Genomic DNA, 23,227 nt, shown 5'->3' with positions numbered 1-23,227 from the left:
CGAGAGTGGAGATGAAGGTGAATAAGGATGGACAACGATTTTCTGGCATATGCAGTATTTTCAGTTTCCCCCAGAGTGTGTCTCTGTCCACACTATCAAAAGCCATGCTTAGAACGATGGCAGCTAGGTAGACTGGAGTTGCACCCGTTTTCCAAGCCCTAGTTTGTAAAGTAGTCAAGAGTAGGCCACCCGCTTCTGTCCCAGTATCTTTTCTAAAGCCATATTGTTGCAGAGATAAGATGGATTCTTGCTTCATCCAAAGGTTTATTTCCTTTAATAGAAGTCCCGCAAAGATCTTCGAGTCCGCATCGGGAATAGCGTTTGGACGATAATTTTTGAGGGAGCACCTGTTCCCCTTTTTGAAAATTGGGACAACATACGAAAGATGGCAAGATATCGGGATGATTTTTGTTCTAGTGACATATTTGAATAAAAAATAGAGAATCTTCGCCCATCCACCCGGGTTACCCTTGAATGTCACATTCGAAAGCCAATTGGGGCCTCTAGCTCTTGAGGTACTGGCTGATTTTATTTGTGACTCTATATCTGTGATGCTAAAATTTAGTGACCAGGGAGTTGATAATGTCTTTGTCCAGTTTTTACATATGACAGATTGTCTATATATTTGGTCAAAATGCCCAATCCATACCTGTTCTGAAATAGGATTGGTTTGGGTGGTTGATTGATGGGATTCAAGGTTATTTACCAGTAACCAAAATTGTCTGGAGGAATTGTCCCTAAGTGCTAATAGCATCCCTTCATTATCTGCCTGATGAAGAGTGTGTTTGTGGCCAATTAGCCAGTTTTTATAGGTTTGTTTGAGTTTTCTGATATTAGGCTTCAGGCTTTCGAAGTCCTGGTTAGATCTCCTAAGTAGCCAAATCTCTTTTTGGAGGGTCGCTTTCTTCAATCTTACCATATCATCATAGGTATGAATATGTTTCATCCCACTCTTGTGGGCCCTCTTATTAGTAGAGATTAGGTCTAGGGTAGATCCTACAAGCCCAGCAAAGTTATTGTGAGAAAAGAGGACAGTCTTTTCCTCAACCATGGAGGAGTCCCCCAGGATTTTCAGGAAAAGCCTATTCGCCTTAATGACATTCCCCTTGTGCCAATTCAGTCTGATTTTTGAAGGATTTAGAAGTACGTTAGCAAGAAGCCTCGATCCCAGGGATTTCTGCCCCTCCAGGAAGTAAGACACCGTAAGTATACTATGATCACTATACACAGACTTACAAATCTCAAACTTCGACACTGCATCGAGCAATGATTGTGACACAAATATATAATCTATAACTCGACCATGTTGGGGTCGTCCTTTCCTTTTCTCGGTTTTCACAGGCCAAGGATAATCCCCAGTCCGAGAAGAAGGTAAGCCACATTTTCCCTTGCCTTAATTTTCGATTTACATTCCCTAATTAATTTATCCAAGTGTGATGGAAAGAGTCAAATTCCAACCCAGAGTTTGAGTCAAAGGAAAGGTCCGCATTTAGATCACCCAATACCAATATTTGCAGACCCGGATGTGTTGACATTTCTACCAAGACATAAGCATTCAATATTTGAAGCGCTTCTTCCAAGTTTCTTTTTGCAGACCAATAAATATAAATGATTAGCATTATGATTTTCCCTTTCTGCACAGTCATCTCAAGGAGAACCGAGAGGAAACCAGAGGCAATCTGCTTATAATTGCAAACTTTCAAGGATCCCATTATCTGTACAGCCGTTTAAGAGACCCCCGGACGGGCGACCCAAAGTACCCTGAGTGGCCATTTCCTGAAAACATACCTGCCCATCCATTACAAAGGTCCCAGTCATCCATGTTTCTTGCAAGCATAAGACAGAGTATTGTGTTTGTTTCCCACAAATTACAGAGGAAATTAAAAGATGCGAGTGTCCCCTAGAATTCCATGACAGGGCCGATAGGCCATTCACATTAAAGAGAGGCCTTCTTATCCTTTAGCTGGGTGATGGAATCTCTCAAAGTCAGAGCCAACCATCTCCAGCTAGTTTCCTCCTCAGATGTAGCCCCAGACTTAGATTGCTCTATATTCTGGCCCACTCTGCCATTTTTATTTGTTTCTACTTTATTCCCACCTGAAGACCTAGTGTCCCTGCGAAGGGAAAGAAGGTCATAACCCATCCTATTAAATTCCTCGGTTGCATCCAAGATGGTATCACACATTGCCCTTGTATAGAATACCAGGCAGACGCAGTCGTAGCGTTCTGGCTGAATGAAATCCACCAATTTGATGTCCGCTGAGGAAACCGTCCTTAGTGCTTCAATTGCATTACACATTGCTAAGATTCTGCCCATAGTTAGTGAGACCCGACTGTCCTGTTCAAATAAGTCGTATAAAATTACACTCGGATAGTCTGGAAAGGCTGACTTTTTCCAGCGTGTCTGGTCCAAGTTACACTTGGACAAAGTGTTGGAATGGTTGCTTAGGAATCCTTATCCTCCTCCCCGCACTGCTGCCTAGCCTCCGGCCTGAGCATATAAATGGTTTCCCTACCTTTAAGGTCCTCTGTCCAATTTGCACCTTGATTTGGTGCGGAGTGTTTTAACAAGGGAGCTGAGTCTTTCTCACTTGCTAGATCAGGAAAGTCTTGTCACCCCTCCATCTCGTGATACCTCTTACTTAGGTTTCACAGCGGTTAAATGGTCTTGGAGCAATTAATTAACTAATCTTCTCACCATTGCTTCAGTACCTGTGTCCGCTGACTCTATTAGGGCCCTTGACACTCCCGTTCCATTCTTACTCGATTCTATCAGTCCATCCATGGCTGATTTATTCGTTGGAGGCTCTTCATCTCCTATAGTCTGTGGAAATTGTTTTTGAAGGGGGACTATATCTTTCATTCTTGCTTGGTCAACTAGTCCTTGTCTTATTGCGTTCAAGTCAAGCGAGGCCCCCTCTTTAATTTTTATTAAGGGCACCTGCTCCGGAAAAATTGATTGCATTATCATTCTGACCGAGGCTTCGGAGTCCATTACTGCCGGTTCTTTTAGTGCATTTCCTTCCGATTCATCTATAGGCGAGGAAGTCTTATTTGCCTTTTCTTCCTTTTTCAAATTAGGGAACAGTCCTTCCCCCTCCCGAAGTTCCGGTCTGGGGCCTGCCCTAGAAAATTCCTCTGCCTGGCGAAAGGGGTTCCCTAAATTCTTATGGGCTGTCTTAGCCGCGCTCGTAATTTCTGTTTTAGGAATGATGGGATCTGGAGACTGCACGGACATTGAAAGGGAAACCTTTCTTGGCTGGTATAAGGATTTGAGTTGCACTGTGCTTTTGGGCCTTTTGGGCCTTCAAATATAGTTGTTTCTCTTTACGTGAGATGAAATATTTAGGCTTGCTTTGTTCTCTTACCCCCTGAGCGTTTGGCTGTAGTTGTTTCTCTTTAGCCAGTTCTCTTGCTTCCTCCTCCATAATATCGGTAAGCATGGTGGAACTATCCAATTTTCCCTTGCTCATTGACCTCGCTGGGGCAGGGAGCTCCAGAGGTTGGCTTTGACCTATTATGTCCTCCAGCTGTTTCTGTATTGAATTTAAAATTTGAGCCTGAGCACAATTCTGGGTTGTCAGGTTTTTCATAAGGTCAATTTCTCCAGATTTGCTAGTTGATTGGTAATGAGGAGAATGTTGGCCGATATTCATTTGCTTTTGATCTTTAAGGTCCGCAAAAGTGACTGTTTGCGAGAAATTCTCTTTAATAACAATCTCATTCGCTTGCGTACCTTTTGAGCACATCTCTGGAGGAGACAAAGAAGGAGAGTTTTCTTTCAAACTGTTTATGATTTCCTGAGAGAAATTAAGGCCCTCTAATTTACTCAATATACTAAACATTTCTACTAGTCTGATGTTCAGATCCCCAATTTCATTGTGGGTACGCTCATGCCCCTTGTCCAGAAGGTTTAAGATCCTGGTCAGGACTGGGAAAGCCATTTCAGCTTCCTGATGCTCTTGAAGGAAAGATAAATCTATAAGTGGGGCCACCCTAGGTGTGCAGAATTTAAAATTATGGGCGGAGAGTTTGGTCTAGGGCTTGAGCAGGATTGCATTTTTTTCCTAAACTCTGGTTCTTCTGGATCTGACAAAGGGTACAGGTTATTTTGTTCACCCCTACCAAAGGGCATCTCCTGTATATTCCCCCGTTGGAGAGGATGGAAATCCGTTCTCAGGGCGGGGAACTTTCGTATTCCAATTTGTGAAAGTGTACATTGTCTATACAACCCCCCCTTGGCTGTATTGGAGTAGAGGGACCCAAGGAGAGATGAATCCGCTTATTTAATTCGGCCGTCACAACCGGGGCCATCATTTAGGTGTCAATGGGAGGATTGACATGATGGATTCCCTTTGGGGGTGAGAAGCTAGCTGGTTGGTCGCGAATGCCAAGGAAACTTTGTTGGACTGGTAAATCCGGATCCAGACTGTATTAAGGGGAAAACTCTTGGGAGTCCCATTGGCTCTAGGGGCGCCCAAGCCATCCTGCAAAGTGTCAGGACGGAGATCCAGAGGGGGCAAGGGATTAAGTGACCTCCCTCCTCCCGTAAGAGTATTTTCATTATAGATGGGAGCCGATTCCTCTATTAGAGGAGTCAGAGCTAATTCAGGCTGCATGTCCTCCAAATCAATACTGTTATCACAGGAGTTATCTGAGTGTCTTCCTATACTGATATCCCCATTCTTACATTTCTTTTTTAATTAAAGGTGAGGACCTCAGTTTACCACTCATCAAACGTCCTGCCGTAGCTGACTGGGCTCTACGTAGTTCCTCACTATAAACGTGTCCACCAGCTCGCTTTGCTTTATCTGACTGGATTGGCAAATAAAGCTTATTTCATTCAATATGGAGCGCCGCCAAAGAGTTTGCTGCCCTTACAGCCGCTAGCCTTCATAGGAGAGCCCTGCCGCTTATAAACATTAGCAGGAAGTCCCTAAGGCACAAACAATGCTTTCGCCCCCTGGGTGCAATATGGGCAATAACTGTACACAATGTGTCTCCTGCTGTAACTACAAGACTTAACCTGAGACCCCTCACAAAGGCGTTCCACAACTTGTATTGGATAAATGAGACCAATACTCTCACCCCACGGGGGTAAAGAGAACAGACAGAATACCCCTCGGACGTGCTTTAAGCACTGAACTTTGCCTGGAGAACCCCAGGCTGTTACGCTCCACCGTGTATGTTACGAGAGTGAGCGCAGTATTCCAAGCCCCAGTTGCAGTATAAACAGGACCGTTATGCATCCGAAGGGCTTTGTACTGCAAATGTTTACCCTGGAGCACTGCCAATTAGGTTCACAGCATATAATACATATAAGCACGCAAAAGGAATAAATCAAAAGAAAGGGCAGCGATCGCTCACCCACGCACTCTTATACATAAAACAACAATGCCTCAACTGATAGGAAAACAAGAAGACACTATAATATTCAGGAGGGCACGGGAGCAAGCACAAATGCTCCAACCTTCAAACTTCACCACATGTTCCACTTCCTTAATTTTGACACACAGAGAGATCGTAAATAACCTCACCCGGAAGCAAACATGGGGCGAGAAACTCACCTGCGTCCCCTCCTTCTCAGACCTCTCTCTCAATGGCAGCGGCGCAGAAACGCCTGCGCTGTTCCACGAGGCACTGTACCCCCGATCACCAGCGGTCAGGAAGGAGGCGAAAACGGAAGCCAACCCGGGCAGGAGATACAACACACGGCTCCTCACGGCGAAGTAAAGGACCTCCCCCAACCGCCCGAGAGAAGTGTCACTTAGACCTCCGTTATGCCGTTATAAATTTGAAAAATCAAGCAACGGGGATTAACTGTTAACATGCCGTGCCAAACCAACGGCCAGATGAGCCAGCAAACAGCACGGACTTGAGCACGGACATGATGCACGCGGCCAGTACAATTTGAAGCTTTCTGGTAAAAGGGGCGGGGATTCCTTCTAATTAATAACAATAGTCCCTAGGAACAGTCCTCCAACAAGGACCTGTAGAGTCCAGCAAGGTCACTCGCCAGCAAACAGCACAGACTTGAGCACGGACTTGATATGCGCACGCAGGTGTGCGTGGCCAGTACAATTTGAAACCTTTGGGGGAAAGGGGCAGGGTTTCCTTCCAATTAATGACAATAGACCTTAGGAACAGTCCTCCAACAGTGTCCTGTAGAGTCCATCAGGGTCACTCGCCAGCAAACAGCACGGACTTGAGCACAGACTTGAGGCGCGCGTGCAGATGCATGCGGCCAGTACAATTTGAAGCCTTCTGGGAAAAGGGCGGGCTTCCTTCCACTTAATGACAATAGACCTTAGGAACAGTCCTCCAACAGGGTCCTGTAGAGTCCAGCAGGGTCACTCGCCAGCAAACAGCATGGACTTGAGCACAGACTTGATGCGTGCGCGCAGATGCAAGCGGCCAGTACAATTTGAACCCTTCTGGGTAAAGGGGCGAGGCTTCCTTCCAATTAATGACATTAGTCCTTAGGAACAGTCCTCTAACAGGGTCCTGTAGAGTACAGCAGGGTCACACACCAGCAAACAGCATGGACCTCAGCACTGACTTGATGTGCGTGGCCAGTACAATTTGAAGCCTTCTGGGAAAAGGGGCAGGGCTTCCTTCCTAAAAGTAAAAATAAACACTATAAGCACTGCTCAAATTAACAAATAGTATATCTATTAATTGATATCACTACCAGCAAATATTCTTCTCAGTATTCATACCAATTAATGACAATAGTCCTTAGGAACAGTCCTCCAACATGGTCCTGTAGAGTCCAGCAGGGTCAATCGCCAGCAAACAGCACGGACTTGAGCACGGACTTGATGCATGCGCACAGATGCGCGCGGCCAGTACAATTTGAAGCCTTCTGGGAAAATGGGTGGGGCTTCCTTCCTAAAAGTAAAAATAAACACTAAGCAAAGCTCAAGTTAAGATATAGGGCCTCATTACGACCCTGGCGGAAGACCATGGTGCTACTAGCACCATGGTCCATGCTGGTAAGTTACCGACTCCGCCAGGGAGAAAGGGGGAATTACCACCCCATTACAAGGTTGGCGGGCGGTAATTCCCCCTTCTTCCATGGCCCTTCCCCATTCCCATTTTTGCCCCATAGGGCTCAAAGGGAATGGGGAAGGCGCTAAGTACGGTGCCGCAAATTGCGGCACCGTAATTGGCACCAAGGTCCCTTTGCGGGTCCCTACTTTAACGGCTGGTCTACAGCAGCCATTAAGGTCGGGTCCCGCAAAGGGACCTCGTAATTAGGCGCTAATAGGTTAACGGCGCCGCAGCCTTTTACGGCGCCGTTAACCCATTAGTGCCTGGGTCGTTATGAGGCCCATAGTGCATCTATTAATTGATATCACTACCAGCTAATATTCTTCTCAGTATTCACACCAATTAATAACGATGGTCCTTAGGAACAGTCCTCCAACAGGGTCCTGTAGAGTCCAGCAGGGTCACTCGCCAGCAAACAGCACAGACTTGATGCACGCGCGCAGATGCATGCGGCCAGTACAATTTGAAGCCTTCTAGGAAAAGGTGTGGGGCTTCCTTCCTAAAAGTAAAAATAAACGCTATAGGCACAGCTCAAATTAAGATGTAGTGTATCTATTAATTGATATCACTACAAGCTAATATTCTTCTCAGTATTCATACCAATTAATGACAATAGTCCTTAGGAACAGTCCTCCAACAGGGTCCTGTAGAATCCAGCAGGGTCACTCGCCAGCAAACAGCTCAGACTTGAGCACAGACTTGATGCGCACTCGCAGATGCGCGCGGCCAGTCCAATTTTAAGCCTTCTGGGAAAAGGGGTGGGGCTTCCTTCCAATTAATGACAATATTCCTTAGGAACAGTCCTCCAACAGGGTCCTGTAGAATCCAGCAGGGTCACTCGCCAGCAAACAGCACAGACTTGAGCACGGACTTGATGAAGGATTCTGGAGTGGTATTATTGACATAGGACCTGCTTCATTCTTGACCCATGTGAGCAGCTGGGCACCTGCTGCCCATTCTTTGAGGCAGTCAACATTTTCCTTCTGTACCGCTTTTACTGGAACAGTCAGGAGTGCCTGCGCTTTGTACCCCATAATCCCCTCCATCCATCATTCTCCTGTCAACACCTGTCCATACACCAACAGTTGAAGTCTCTCAGCATTCTGGCAGTCCTCCTGTTCCCCGTTACCCTGTTTTTGGGTACTGCAACTCCTTTTGTGTTACTATCCTGGCTTCCCCTTTGTTCGGGCTATCCAATATATACTGTATCATCTTATCTGAACTCCAATAATCGTCCATTATTGCTTGAGTCTTCATGTAGCTGTCCTCATACAGGAACATCTTTTGTGGTATCCATCGCAGTGTGGCCCATCTTCCTTGAAATTACCCCTTGTAGTGCAGAGTGCTGGGTGCATAAGGCATTGTGCTCTAGCTGCTGGAATCTCTGGGGCTATGAATGTTCTGGAAGCACTCATGGCATTGGGGATGAAAGATCACACATAGCAGCTCTCCCTTGTGGTCGCTCTTTTACCTTGGTCATGTGCTGATACCACTTATTGGTGACATGGGCCAAATCTGCTAAGTAAGCATTTTCATGCTCAAAGCCAGTGTTCACGCTTTGCTTGAGCCTTTTTACCTCTCAGGCAACACTGGCATCAGTTCAGGTATAGCTTCAGTTACAAAGGGAATGGGGTTTGTGTTAGCATATGCTCTAGTGTGTGTGTAATACAATGCCGCTCTTTGCACGGTGAGGAGGGTAAAGGGGTAGAGACAGCAGAATGCACAAAATGGCAAAACAATGGCTCTTGCTGCGGTGTCTATGTTCTGTATAAGTGTACGATCTTGGCGTTGTCCATGAATTCGAAACAAATGCTTGCCAAAATGTACAACCTTCGAAATTACCATTGTTGTGGCAGTCAGTTTCTTCTGCGATAATACTGTGCGAATGCGGCAGTAAAGAGTCTTTCAAAAATGAATTGAGGTTTCGGATTACTAAGCAAGGCAATAGTAAGCACGTTACTTCATGTCAGAATTGGATAACTTTGTGCGACGTAAGTAAGAAAAGCATAAACAAATATTTTTTCTGTTATCATTTGGCCCTAGTCTCTGAGTTCATAAAGCACTTTTCGTTCTATCGTGCAAGTATACAATTACTTGTCGAAACTCAGTTCACATAAACGTGTCGACTACCTAGTGTAAGAAAGGACAGTGTGCCTAATCTAACCTTCTGTATGCTCCTGTGTAGCTCTGGTCCATGATGATGTCTGAATCTGTCGCTGTTCCTCTTTTTCTTCTTTTTCTTGCGATACACCATCTACATGTTGAGCCGGGGGGGGTGGGGGTCTCACCTCAGCAGGGCTTGACATCTCCCAGATAATTCCAAGCTTTCTTCCTTACCAACTGAACAGCCTTATCATTTGCTTGCTCTACTGTAAATGGTCCCTCGAAACGTGGCTTGTGCCACGGTCTATTGAAATTTACCAACAAAACTTGGCCCCCTGGATAAAGAAGAGGGGCCCTAAGCAGTCCCTGTGGCTCTTGTGTGTCATATTCATCATCCTTCTTTGACCTCCCCTGCCACGATTTCAGCTGTTGAGAGATAAAAGAAGCACTAGCCATCATCGAAGCAAGATATTCATACATTTAATTACCAAGAACAGCAGCAGCATTATGGGAGTCCGTCAGCTCTCTAGTGGGTGGAGCAAGTGGGAAGCACATGCTTCATCCCGTCACCACCTCATGATGGGTTAAATGGTGGTCCGATGCAGGCTGATTATGCAATGCGAACAATGCTATGGGCAGGCAATGAAGCCCTCCCTTTTCAGTGTCATTTTTACTTTTGCAATTTTCTCTTTGAGCATGCCATTGAGGCGTTTACAGATCCCATTCGCCTGCGGGTGATGAGCACAGGAAAATGTATGCTTAATCTCCAGCAGGGCTGTGATATGCCCAAACACTTAATTTACAAAGTGAGTTCTGTTGCCAGATCGCAGGACCTTGCACACCCACCACTGTGGGAATACCTCTCTGACAAGGAATTTGGCTGCACAGAGGGCATCGGTGTGAGCATGGACCAGCTTCGATCCGGCAAGAAAATGGATAGACCACTATGAGCATGTATCTGTAGCCATTACAATTTTGAATCATATCCACATAATCTATATGGAGGTGATGGAAGGGGCCAGTATTGATCCTCTCAATATTGCAGGACACACACGCAATGTGTGTCCTGCAGTAAACTTCTGACAGATAATGCAATTATTCATAAAAGTGGCAATATGCTCTGCCAAAACCAGTCTTCCACTATATGCGCTGCAAGAACATCTTTACTGGTCGAGTAATGGATTTGCGAAAGAGCTATCTGCAATAAGGTAAGGGAAATAACCAGCTTTCCGGTGCTCTCCTGTTGCCACATCGCATCTGTACGGGGTACTGAAAACACCCTCTGTATCCATAATTCATTCTCTTCTATTGGTGCTCGGCCTTGGAGTTGTACTATTTGGGGAATGGGCAATGAGCTATACCCTTCTTGCAATATCATGCTGACCGCTCGTGTTCGTCTGTTGGGTGGAGTGTCAAACTCATTTATTTCTAGAAAATATGCTGCTCGCTTTGCTTCTGCGGCTTTATTGCCGCGGGAAACCACGTCCTCCCCCCTCATGTGGGCTTGGCATTTCACTACCACAATTGCTGACGGGAAGCTGTAGTGAATCTATAAGTCTATCCAATAGGGGCGTGTGCTGCACTGGTTTACTGTCAGCACGTCGAAAGCCCTCCCTCTTCCAACGTAACAGTTCTGAATGTACTGTTGACGTCACATAGGCGGAGTCTGAGTACACTGTTATCTCCTCGCCTCATGTGTCTCTAGTGCTATTATGCGTGCGCCCAATTCTGCTGCTTGTGCAGAGAAATGCTAGGATAAACTTGCGCTCACCACTACTTCAAATGTCCCGCTCTGTCTTAATTTTACCACTGCATAAAACAGGGGGGGTCCTGGGAAGTCCCTCTGCCAGACATTAGTTCTGTTTCCGAGAGCCTTACCCAGATTCGTTAGCTCAATACACTATCTTTCACAGAGGAAAAATATCCAAAAACATATCAGTCTTTGTCCTGCCCAGGGGCAGTCCAGCACCGAAATGCTAGGCAATTCTCCTCTGAACAAGAGTGCCCACAGCAACCCCAGACACGTGTTTTGGTCGGGTCGGACCTCATCAGTAGAGTGAGGCTGTGCCTCTCTAAGACTAGTGAGCAAGTGGTCCACATCTGGATTTCCCATGTAACTTAGGGTGAGACCCAAAGTTACTTCAATTATGCAAAAATAAAGGGGGGTCCTGGGAGTCCCTCTGCCCGACATTGGGCCCGGTTACGAAAGCCTTACCCAGATTCTTTACCTCACTATCTTTCACAGAGAAGAAATAGCCAAAACATATCAGTCTTTGTCCTTCCTAAGGGGCAGTCCAGCACCGAAATGCTAGGCAAGTCTACTCTGAACAAGAGTACCCACAGCAACCCCAGACACGTGTTTCGGTCTGGTTAGACCTCATCAGTAGGGTGGAGCTGTGCATCTCTGAGAATAGTGAGCCCCTGGGCAGGACAAAGACTCATATAAATCATTTTAATGTAAGAACATAATAGTAATTATGTGTGATTTGATATAGAGGACATATTATTGTAGAACAATCCTACCTCAATTAATGACTCCACTTGAATGCCCAGGAATCGCTGCAAGAGTTCTTCAAACAGGGATATCTGTAAGAGTGCAAAGGGCAAATTGTATATAGAAGCCCAGCAAAGAGTAAACTAAACCTCTAATCAAGAGAGCTAACAAACATGTAACCTCAGATGTGTCTCAGATTGGCGAATCATTTGTGGTTCCTCTTCCATTCACTGTTTGGCACCATCCGCCAACTATTAAGAAAAACAACCAATCAACCAAATAGTTACTTTCCGGTTTCAGGTTTGGAGGGTAAAACATATATTAAAGTTTGTGCTAAGTCAAATATACAACACAAAATGCATACCCTGAAAAAGCAATGAGAGGATACATTTCATAAATGATGCACTAGTATATAATGCCCAGATGAGCGTCGACTGTTGAAAAGAGTAAGAAGCACTATCGGATGGATCAGGAACATCAAAAAGACTTCGAAAGCAAACTGTGCTAAAACACCAAATGACACTATATATAGAATGTTATTTATAAACCACTCAATATCATCCTCAAAGTGGGATGTCTCTGCAAAATGACAAAAGAGTGCTGCCTATATACCTTAAAGGTGAAGTTTAAATCTATGTTCGGCCATGCGGTTGGTAACAGACTGTGTTGTTATTCCTACGTGCAACAAGAGACCAAGGCAAGAAATCACATAAATAACGTTCTTAGATTGACAGTTAGAAAGTGATGTACGTGCCATGTGGAATTGCCATAAGTGAACTGTGTATTGTTCTTGGTAAACATGCAAACCACACAGTGGCCACAAGGATAGTGGCTTCCAACCGGGGGTAATGTAGAACCTAAATACGTATCAAGAGTGGTAATTGGCTTGCAAATATTTTGATTAGAGGGATATACATTTTACCCCCATAAATAAGTGAGAGTGACAGAGAATAAAAACGGGCCCAAATGAACCATGGGAGTTTGGGAGGTACTCCTCACAAGAGCACCTTTTAAATATTGGACGGAAATTGTGCATATTACAGCACACTTTCTGTGAATAAATGGGTAAAAAGCCCCACAGTTTACAATTGGATTTTAAGGGTCACCAATGAAAGAATACAATAGATGCTAAGTCACCAACAGTGCACAAGAACATTTCCCAACACGTTTTCATGATACCTTTGCCCACAAAATATGCCAGTATTCTGCCAGATGAGAACATATTCATGTTTGCTTTGCCAACAAAGTCAATACACAACAAGCATACCACGGTAAAAACCATACCCATACCTCTGCACCGATGTAGGCCAGTATGCCCACACAGAAACACTCATGTGGGCTTTGCCCATAATGGCCGTACAAAATGACAGTTTTATTGTAAGAAAACGTGTATTCTACTTGCACCAATGTAGGCTAGTATGCACACTGAAGACCATTCATCGTGTTGGGTTGGCTATAATGCCAATAACAAATGCCTTGTGAGTGTAAGAAAGCATGCCCATTCTGCTTGCGCCAATGTAGGCCAATATGGTCAAGTAACAACACTCATGTTGGCTTTGCCCATAATGCCAATAAACTATGCCATGCCATAATAAGAAAACATGTCCGTACTGCACAAGCACCAATGTTTGTCAGTATAGCCAGTTAAGAACACTCATGTTGGCTTTTCCCATAATGCCAGTAAACAATTTAATACGACTGTATGAAAACATGTCCATAGTGGTGGCATCATGTAGGCCATTATACCCATGTAGGCACACTAATGTTGGTTTTGCCTAGAATGTCAGTAAGAAAATCAAATGGCACTGTACGAAAACTGGTCCATGTTGCCTAAAGCCATGCGCCCCTCTGCCCCACATAAGAACAATCATATTGGATTTACCCATAATGCCACTAAAACATAGGCAACTATAAAAAAACATGTTCATGCCAGCTGCCGTTGCACTAAAGTAGCCCACCCCACATGCACACGCATCCCTACACACACACAAACAACATATACACAATTTCATTCACACATGCAGGTCTATCGCTCTCTCATTCACATGTGTACCCAAACAACATGCACACTGCAGCCTCATACATATGCGCACCTGTATGATGCAACATATACACCGACTTCACTTTCATTCACACACACACACACACTCAAACAGACACAAAACTGTGCATGCACACATACATGCAAACACATAATGAGCTTTTTTTTCTTCCCATCAGCCCGGACTCCAGATGCCAACTCAAGGGCCCCCACAATGTCCCCTCTGGCTTCTGTGAACCATGCAATTAATTTCCCCAGTCTGTATTCTCAATGGGCCCTACAAAACTGGAGAAGCAAAAGGTCATGCCTCTCAGCTCCTAAAATAGTCAATAGGAGTGTCTGTTTTCGGTTGGGTGCAAGATCCAACCCATCAATGGCTTCTAGGTAGAAAAAATGGCAGATTACCACAGCTCCCAAGGAATTGCTCCATACCAGGAGATTGGAAAAACACTGTAGGTGGGCTCACCCCTTGCTGAACTGAAAATTGACCCAGGTGGCTGGATCTGCAAACACGAGGGGGAAGCATGTGGTGTAAAGAGCAAGTAGTCCAGTTCCACTGCAGGTCAGATGTGGTGGACGTTCCAGACATCGAATTGTGGTATTCTGGTTGTGTGGGTAACACGAGCATCGGGGTAAAGAGGTGCAGCACACACAAATAAATAAAATAAAACATTTATTCAACTTTGTGGATACAACAACACCTGCTGTGGAACCATGGCAATGTGCACTTTTCCTCTCACCATACTCTTCCCTTTGCCTTCCCCCTGAGCCCTGTGATGTCTTTGTGCAGCATAGGTTAGCGGGCCTTAGAGTGCGGAAGCTGGGAGAACTGGTGGGTGGGCTTTTGGGTGCTACTTTTAGCCTCCCAGTCGGTTGCCCAGGAGGCCAATGGGAGAATTGTCAAAAGAGCTGCATCGGAGGCACAGAAATGTGGTTTTAATCTGCATTGATGCATCACTGTTGTATTTTTAGGTGCGCTCTACTAAATCTGGATAGTTCATTTTTCAGTCAATTATATGACAAGACAGGAGGCTCATATTATACATTACAATCTTTACTCTGAAACCACAGCAGCAAAGAAAAACCTTTTACAAACAAAAAAGTTGTAAGAAACAGAACCAAATAGAGTTCAATGTCAATGTAAAAGAGCTCCCCAATCCATCATGGAGGACAGGTCATGCCCTGCAGGAGACCAATGAGCAGGGACCCTTCCTTATATAAGTCCATTACTCTGAACCCAACTCCTCTTTCTTTGCTGCTGACACCACAGCTAAGTACACTCCTTTCAGTTTGTGTCTTGCATGTTGTCAGTAGAAGTTAAAGCTTAATTGGTTATATTATGGGAAAAAATATTTTATGCTTGTAGCATTTCTTGATGATACATTTAAGATATATTATTCCTTTATATTTTAAGGTACTGTTTATTTGACTTTCCAACGCTCGCGCTGGTTTGCCTCTGGGCATTATATTTAACTGTGTACGGTTTTTCTTTTATCCCGTGCGCGCCCGTGTGAATGGAAGCTTTGCTTCAGACCCGACGCACAGCGGGTCTCTTTATATAAAGATTTATGGGCTGACAGAAGCTAATGCTTCGTGCCGTTGTGCGCGCAAGCATTCTTCTGTTTATTTTTGGTTTACGGCCATCGCGCATGTCTGTCTGAAGCTGATAAGCTTCAAGGCCAGCGCACGCAAGCCTCTCTTTGTTTGTTTAAGCCCTGCGTGTTTGTTACAATAGCTTATTCGGGGCCTGCACTGCTGGCGACCCGTGTACAAAGCCCTTTGGTGGGCTGCAGTGTTCATTTGGACAACACAGCCTCCAGTGGTTCAACGGCTAAGGGCTTGGTGTCGGAAGGCTGGGTACCTGAGTTCTAATACAATGTCTAGAACATCATGGGTATTTAAAAAAAAAAAAAAACGTATATTGTTTAAGTTTATGTCTGTTTTCTTTTGAATTACACCTGGGACTGCCAGGTGCTGCGGGCGCGCTCGGTCCGCTATGTTTCCTTCTTTTCTATTATTTTGAAGACATTCTCTGTAGCACAGTCAGTAGGGGTTGTCACTGGTGCCTGGAAGGTTCGAGGTCCGAACTAGCCCTCCAACTTAAAAATTCTGAAAGTGTTGGGGAGAAAATAATTACAATTTTAATTACCATACCGCCCAACCATGCAAAACCCGGAGGGGGTTTCTAAAATGAAATACGGGTCGTCTGGTCACCCTAGTTATGCGAGACAACTTGAGACAGCCCAGTCTGCATTTTTTTTGCTTTAACAGGATTATATATATAATTTTAATTACTTTTTAAATAAGAATATTTTGTAATTTATATGTTTGGAACCTGACCGCTCCAGTGCCTGATGCGCTACGAGTCTGCAGTTTTGTTTAAGTGCGGCATTTGGCATAGAGGATTACCTTCACTGTAGGTGCCATAAACCTGCTCGGTGCAGGCTTTGCCTGTGTTCTTCTGCGAGGTAAACCCCTCGTGTACTGCTGGTTCCACACCCTGCTCGGGTGAGCAGTTTGAGGTGCACTTGCTCAGTGTATTCCTCCCTTAAGGTTGGCAGCTTTGTTTAGGTGCTGCATATGGCATTGGTGATTACTTTCACGGTATGTGAGCCATAAACCTGCTTGGTGGCAGTTTTTTGCCTGTGTTCTTCTGCGAGGTAAACCCCTTGTGTACTGCTGGTTCCACACCCTGCTCGGGTGAGCAGTTTGAGGTGCACTTGCTCAGTGTATTCCTCCCTTAAGGTTGTCAGCTTTATTTAGGTGCTGCATATGACATTGGTGATTTCTTTTTCACTGTATGGGCGCCATAACCTGCTCGGTTTCAGGTTCTGCCTGAGTTCTAATGCGAGGTTACCCCCTTGTGTACTGCTGGTTCCACACCCTGTTCGGGTGAGCAGTTGAGGTGCACTTGCTCAGCGTATTCCTCCCTTATAGTCGGCAGTTTGGTTTTGTTTAGGTGCTGCATGTGACAGGTGTCATTATCTTCCATGTTGGTGTGATGTCACCTGCTCGGGGGCAGGCTTGGTCTATGTTCTTCTGCTAGGTGAACCCCTCGTATACTGCTGTTTCCACACCCTGATAGGGTGAGCGGTTGCGGTGCTCTTGCTCAGTGTACTCTTTGCTAAACAATATGTTTAAGTGATACCTGGAACACATTTGCGTTTTCAGTATTGTCAGTAGCCCTGATAGCTCAGTTGGTAGCAGCTACTATAAGGCTGGGGCCCTGTGAGGGCGTAACCCCTATTTCTTGGATATTGTTTTATATTATTTTATATTGTTTTATTTATTTGTTAAATACTTTAAAGAAAAGAGTGTTTGGAGGTAGTGGTAAACAGACCTATGTAGGGGGTTGTACCTTCCTCTCTAGCCATCACTCTGGTGTTAACCTTCGTCTTTTAATAAAAATTCTGTCGCCCTTTACCTTAGTTAGTTTCAGGACAACTCAGTCCTTTCCTTAGGTTTTGCTTGCCGCAATAACAGTTGCTCCACCCAATACCTGTGCTGTTTAAGCCACAGAATTTTCTCTTGACATGAGGAAGAAAAGAATGATGCGTTATGCCCCTATTGAGGTCTGCAGGGCTTGATGCTCTCTTTAGTGGTGGCGTGTTTCCCTTACTATTTGTCCCATTATGACTTTCACTATACTATTTGGACTATTGGTGTAGACAAGGTCAGCTCTGGGGTATCTGTTCAGTTTTGTTGCAAGGGCAGGTTGGACAGCCAGGTTCTAATTGGATTAAGTGTTTGGAAACACTTGTTGGTTTCAGGAGGACAAGTTGCCAAATAATATCCTCCTGATGCCTACCCATGGTTTTCCTCCCAAGGCTTGGCCTGTTTTCAGCTATTCGTCTAGCAGTGTGTTACAATTTCTCCTCTGCTCGAGGAGTACAAGCAGGTTTCTGTACCCTCAAGAGAGTTGTTTAGCCTCTTCATATATATATATATATATATATATATATATATATATATATATATATATTACTGATGCAGGTGCCTAATTTGGGAGGGTCTAAATCAGTCTTTCATCCTGCCGAAATCAGAGACTCAGACCTCAGTGTTTGAGGGGACAGTGGTCCCAGTATTCTTTCACAACCTTTCATTTACGGGGCATGATAATTATCCCAAAGTCCTTTTCCCCTCATTCCCCTTCCCGCCATCCTTGGGCCTTGGGGGAGATTGCATCATAACATTACACCTCTTGGTGTAACACCTGATGGTTTCCGTTTTTCCTTTTACAGGAGTTCTGGCTCAGGACCAGTGCAGACTCGCACTGAGCATTTCCCTCCCGTCAGTTTACTTTCCTTTGGGCTACTTCCTTGTATTGCACTACGTTAAGTGGACCCCCGCTTCCATTGTTAGGGGGTTGGTTAGAAGTGTAAGAGTGTATTTGTTTTAAGGGTGTAAAGCGGCGCTTTAGTGGGGTCCTCAAGGTAGCCTTCTTCTGGGTTGCAAGGTTTTCCTTAGATAAGTGAGGGAGGTTTTTTCTCCTCATTTGGGAAGGCACAATATCCCTGGATGGGATAGAGGGGTCTGTGAGTGCTACTCATCTTCCATCCAAGTTATTACGGCCCTCTGTCACAAGGCGTTCCAACGTCTCTACGCTATCTATCTCTGAAGGTGTCTGTCAGTGCAATCTCCAGAGGGCTGGGATATATATATATATATATTTAGTTATTGACTTGTTTCTCCTAGTTCACAGGAGATTGTTTTGCAATAAGGTGCCAGCACAGGGTGCTGGGGGTTTCAAGGTTCTTCAGATTGGCTAAGTTAAAGGTAAGTTTTTCTTCTGGTGAGCAGCGTCATTTTAACTGTTATGTGATCATTTCTTTGCAGTTTAGAGTCTTTGCTAAGACTATGGAATTTAGTGGTCCTCCTTCGGTTAGTTTATGATCCTCTAGGGGATTTATCAACCATGGAGCAGGGAACAAGGTCCAAACACATGGCACATCTACAAAGGGATTGAGATATCACTATGATGGTAGCGATTGGATGTAAGATACATTTCCTCTCCCAAAGATGGTATGAATTTAAGTGCTCTACATGTTTGATTGGACAACAGAGGAGTGTATTGCTCTGATGGGTTTTTCCTAACCTATTAGTATAGGAAAACTTGTTTTAGTGTTCCCCCCCTCTTTTAACCAGTTGGTTTTGGTGACCTGCAAGGAACGCTGGAATTGGCACATCTGCCAGTTGTTTTTTCCTTGCAGTGTGTTTGGCTATGCCTTATAAGACAGTTATTCGGCCAGCCTAGCCTTGGGCAATACTCTTGCAGTCAGCTGATTGTTCAAATGAAAGCATTTTAAAACTTTCTTCTCCTATTACTTTATTATATTGTCACTATTGTATGGGTCTTGTTGTACTAATGGGATGCAAGGGCTTCACATTTGCATAATATGAGCCTCCTGTCTTGTCATAGAATGGCTAATCCCCCACACTAACGTGAGATGGGGGTTTAGATTCTATTAAAGACAAGGAGGCGAGTATTATCCCACCCTCCTACCCTTGATATGATATGATATGATATGATATGGCAGTTATGACACGCATATACACAGGTGTTTCAGGAGAGAACATTCTTTGGTTTGTTGTTCTTCCCATCCATCCATCCTTCTTGCTTGTTCTTACAGCTACGAGTTGAGGTTCTGATCAGGAGTGTGGATCACAGTTACAAGATTGGAGTGCGTGGTACGAGAGCTTCACTGGATTTGTCGTCACCATTTGTCATCTGATCTGTGCAGTGGACGTCTGGTTCAAGACAGCTACAGAAAGAGGAGTTGGGTTCAGAGTAATGGACTTATATAAGGAAGGGTCCCTGCTCATTGGTCTCCTGCAGGGCATGACCTGTCCTCCATGATGGATTGGGGAGCTGCCTTACATTGACATTGAACTCTATTTAGTTCTGTTTCTTACAACTTTTTTGTTTGTAAACGTTTTTTCTTTGTTACTGTGGTTTCAGAGTAAAGATTGTAATGCATAATACTCGCCTCCTTGTCTTTAATAGAATCTAAACCCCCATCTCATGTTAGTGTGGGGAATTAGCCATCGTAGTCTGTCACCATTGCGTTCCATTTTATTGGAAGCAGTGTATCCCCTTTCGCATGGTATGGCTGTCCACTTGACAGCAGCTTCTGTGTGTGGTGAACATCTGAAAATCAAAGACCAAACCGTAACACTTATCAATGCGTTGTTTGTGTTTTGGTAGAGCAATCATCCTCAAGGACAAGTGGGGGCACGTGTGCATTCGCTGCAGCCCAAGCTGACACCTTTTGAAAATGAGACCTTTGATTTGTAAATAGGCGAGCATCCTGCTGTATGACCAACGCTGTCACGAGTAGAGAGCAGAACCTCACCTACTAAAGGGCAGCTCAGCTCACTCGCTAAAGAAGGTAATATCTAACCAAGAGGCCAATCATGCCACGCCGCCGCCGCACACACCTGACCGCTAGTACCTCTGTCATGGGATCCTTGCACAACTCTGCTCATGCACCTCAATTCTGACCTGCAATAAACTCTGTTTCTGTCCAATAATTCGGACAATGCAATTCCTGACCTAATACATGAATACCACACCAGAGGCACTGTCCAGTGCCTATGCATTTTTGTCACGGGATCTTTGTGTATTTTAAGAGTGGGAGTAAACACGAGTCCTGGGTAAGCGTCGCGAGTTTTGAAGGCGATCCGTCAGGCAGCGGCCATCTATGAAAATATTTAACAGGATGTGCTGGACGAATATGCACGAGCAATATGATTTAGAAATTAGATCTTAATAAACGTGAATAAATGTAAAATACAATTTAGAATGGCAATGTATTATGCTTAGATTCTTTTAAAGAATAAACGCTAACTGGAGTCAAGAATAAAACTGTTATAAAGTAGATATTTCAATTACCTCATGTACCGGCTTATCGTGCTTTCTGGAGGATCGCTGCGTGATATACACAGCAGTGCCCTGTGCGAGATTTTTCGGTACGTCCCCCCCCGCCCTCCCAACATTCTGACAGCAGTTAAGTGAAAAATGATAACTTAATTTGTTGTTTTGTTTCACAGCATGTGCATTACCCAAAGGAGGAACAAACGGGGAACCATCGACAGTATGTTAGGAAATGTAAGTTCGAAATTCGACCATCAAAGTGCACATTCAGAATAAGGCCAGGTTTGACGGCTTAAATTTGATCCAGCTCGAGGCCCTGCTCTATGCTCTATGTCTCGACCAGGCATTTACAATTGGTAACCCATCCTGGTGAATCGAGTGGTTATCCACATTTAAATAGTGTTGCTGCAGGCGTGTCAAATTTGTTGCAGTCTTTCATTCAAGTATCTGCGTGCTTGCCTGATTACTTGCCATTCAGGCGCAGAGTTGCAGAATGCAGAAGGCAAATCCAAGATGGCCACTGGAGAAGGTAACCCGTGAGGGTGAGGGCTCTGCTCTCCCATGGCCGAAACAGCAGAGGATAGAGGAATACAACACTGCAAGTCCGACCTGGGTCGGCGAAGAGCGTAAAGGGCTGGGTGACACTCCGGGCAGTGGACGGCACAGCAGCGGTCCCGTTTGGCGGAACACCGGAGCAGTGTGGGTGCTGCCCTGCAGTCACTGAGGCGCTGCCGGGGACATCACAGGCTGCTACAGGGAACAGTGGTGTGTGTGCCCGGGGCCGCGGCTGACAGAGCCCACCAGTGACACAGCCGCCAGAAAAGGGCCACAGTGTGGACAGAAGCTGAGAATGGGGCATTCAGGAGAGGCAGCCCCAGGCAGGAACACCAACGGGGGCCGCGTTCAGCAAAGTAGCAGCCCAAGTTGGGTGAGGTGTGGATCCCAGTTCCTCAGACCATGAGTGGAGATGGAGGCCTGGGGGGCTCTGGGAACGGATCGTGACAGCAAAGTAAGAGACCCCTGGGACCTTCTGCAGGACAGACAGGGCGCATAGGGTCACAGGCGAGGGGTGGTCCTCTCCTCCCCCTTAACCTGTGGCACAATATATATATGATATGATATGATGTGGCACTTATAACGCGTCTGTACACAAGTGTTTCTAGGTGCGACAAGACAAGGAGGGGGAAACAAGGGAGGACAAAATAATGATCTTACTGGGCCTTGTGTTATTCAGATTGCGCAAGTGCAGGGAAGAGGGAAGGGGAGAAGTGGTAGGGAGGTGGGGTACGGGGAAGTGCAGATAACTCACAAGTGCAGCCAGCAGGTGGCTCATAAGTGCAAAGAGAAGGGTCTGTAGGGTTGCAGATACAGACCCTTAAATGCTGGGGAGCCCAGAGGCAGTGCAAGGGCAACTGGACATGCAGGAGCCTGGGCCCGAGTTCAGAGGGTGACCAGGTGACCGGTGCGCGGAGCAGACACGTGCATCAGCAGGTGAGAGGAAGATGGAGAGCGGAAGCAAAAAGGAAGGTCTTGATTTGCTTCCAGAACCAGAGGTGGTTCTGCTCAAGTTTGAGAGAGGCAGGGAGGCTGTTTCAGAGGGAGGCCCGAGCCGAGGAGATAGATCTGCCCACCAACTTTGTGCTTGGCGAAGCGTCTGACCCTCAAAGAGTTGCAGGTGCATCAAATAGACAAATGGAGAGAGGCTGGTAGATTCGGCTACGTCCAAGATTCAGCAGCAGGTCATGGAGCTCCCCAGGCGGGAGGAGCAATCTGTATAAAACATCAGCTCCCAGGGAAGAAGACATCCAAGAGAAGTGGGTTTCCCAGTGGGAGCCAGGGGCCCCCAGATGTGTAAAGGCTCCGGCCAGTGTGGAGAGGGCACTTATAATAATGTGCGCCCAAGGCAGGGCAACAAATACCCACCAAGCCCTTACAGAGCAAACTAACACAGGCTGAGGGGGCAGAAATCAAGGGACGGGAGAGGGCAACCCCCCTCACTGGCTATCAATACCCAGAAACAAACCTAACGAAGAGACAGTTAGCAATAAAAGTGTTGAGAAAGGCAGTAGGGTGGGAGTCTGCAACGGTGCTGAGGACAAGAGACCCGGAATGACAGCAGCACCACTCCCAACAGATTCTCTGGCAGCACATCCCCTCAGACATGGCGATGAATAGGGAAGATCTACAACTATGTTTTCAGGAGTTTCAAACCAAGATGTCCGACTCCCTATAGTCACAATTCGCAGATCTGAAAGCAGACTTGAAACAAACGCTGTAGGAGAGTGACACAGAGGGGATGGATTGACGGGTTGTGTGGGATGCTGCAAAAGCTGTGTTTAGAGGGGAGCTTATCTTGCAAATGGCTGCCACAGAAAGCCAGCTTAGGAGCGCACACAGATGCCACAAAAAATGCCCTTAAGGAGCTGGTGGAGTAAGCCAGGAAAAGCGACAAACTGCTGGAAAACCTTTCGAGAGTGGCTCAAAATCTAGAAATCCAATGCGAAGACCTCAAGAATCGCTCATGGAGGTCTAACATCAGAATCAAACACCTACCAGAAAATATCGTAGATAAAGACCTGTAAGAAACTGTGCCAAACTTCTTCAGGGACATTTTGGGGGAAGACCTGGAAGTGGCAATCCCAATAAACAAAGTGCATAGGGT

At 45.5% G+C, this 23,227-nt stretch overlaps 1 long non-coding RNA gene across 1 annotated transcript in view; it reads left to right on the top strand.

Annotated features, from left to right (window-relative positions):
* LOC138473589 (uncharacterized) overlaps positions 1–19,671 on the top strand; it is a 66,579-nt gene extending 46,908 nt beyond the window's left edge. Inside the window, exon 2 of the long non-coding RNA XR_011268800.1 lies at positions 19,322–19,671. This is a non-coding gene — a long non-coding RNA (uncharacterized lncRNA). The remainder of the gene's footprint in view (positions 1–19,321) is intronic.
* The last annotated feature ends 3,556 nt before the right edge of the window (positions 19,672–23,227 follow it).

This window comes from Ambystoma mexicanum, chromosome 8 (genome assembly GCF_040938575.1).
Source record: "Ambystoma mexicanum isolate Mex_15411 chromosome 8, UKY_AmexF1_1, whole genome shotgun sequence".
In the NCBI taxonomy this organism is placed as follows: domain Eukaryota; kingdom Metazoa; phylum Chordata; class Amphibia; order Caudata; family Ambystomatidae; genus Ambystoma; species Ambystoma mexicanum.
Note: the sequence above shows the minus strand (reverse complement) of the source record. Positions and strands in the feature narration are given on the sequence as shown.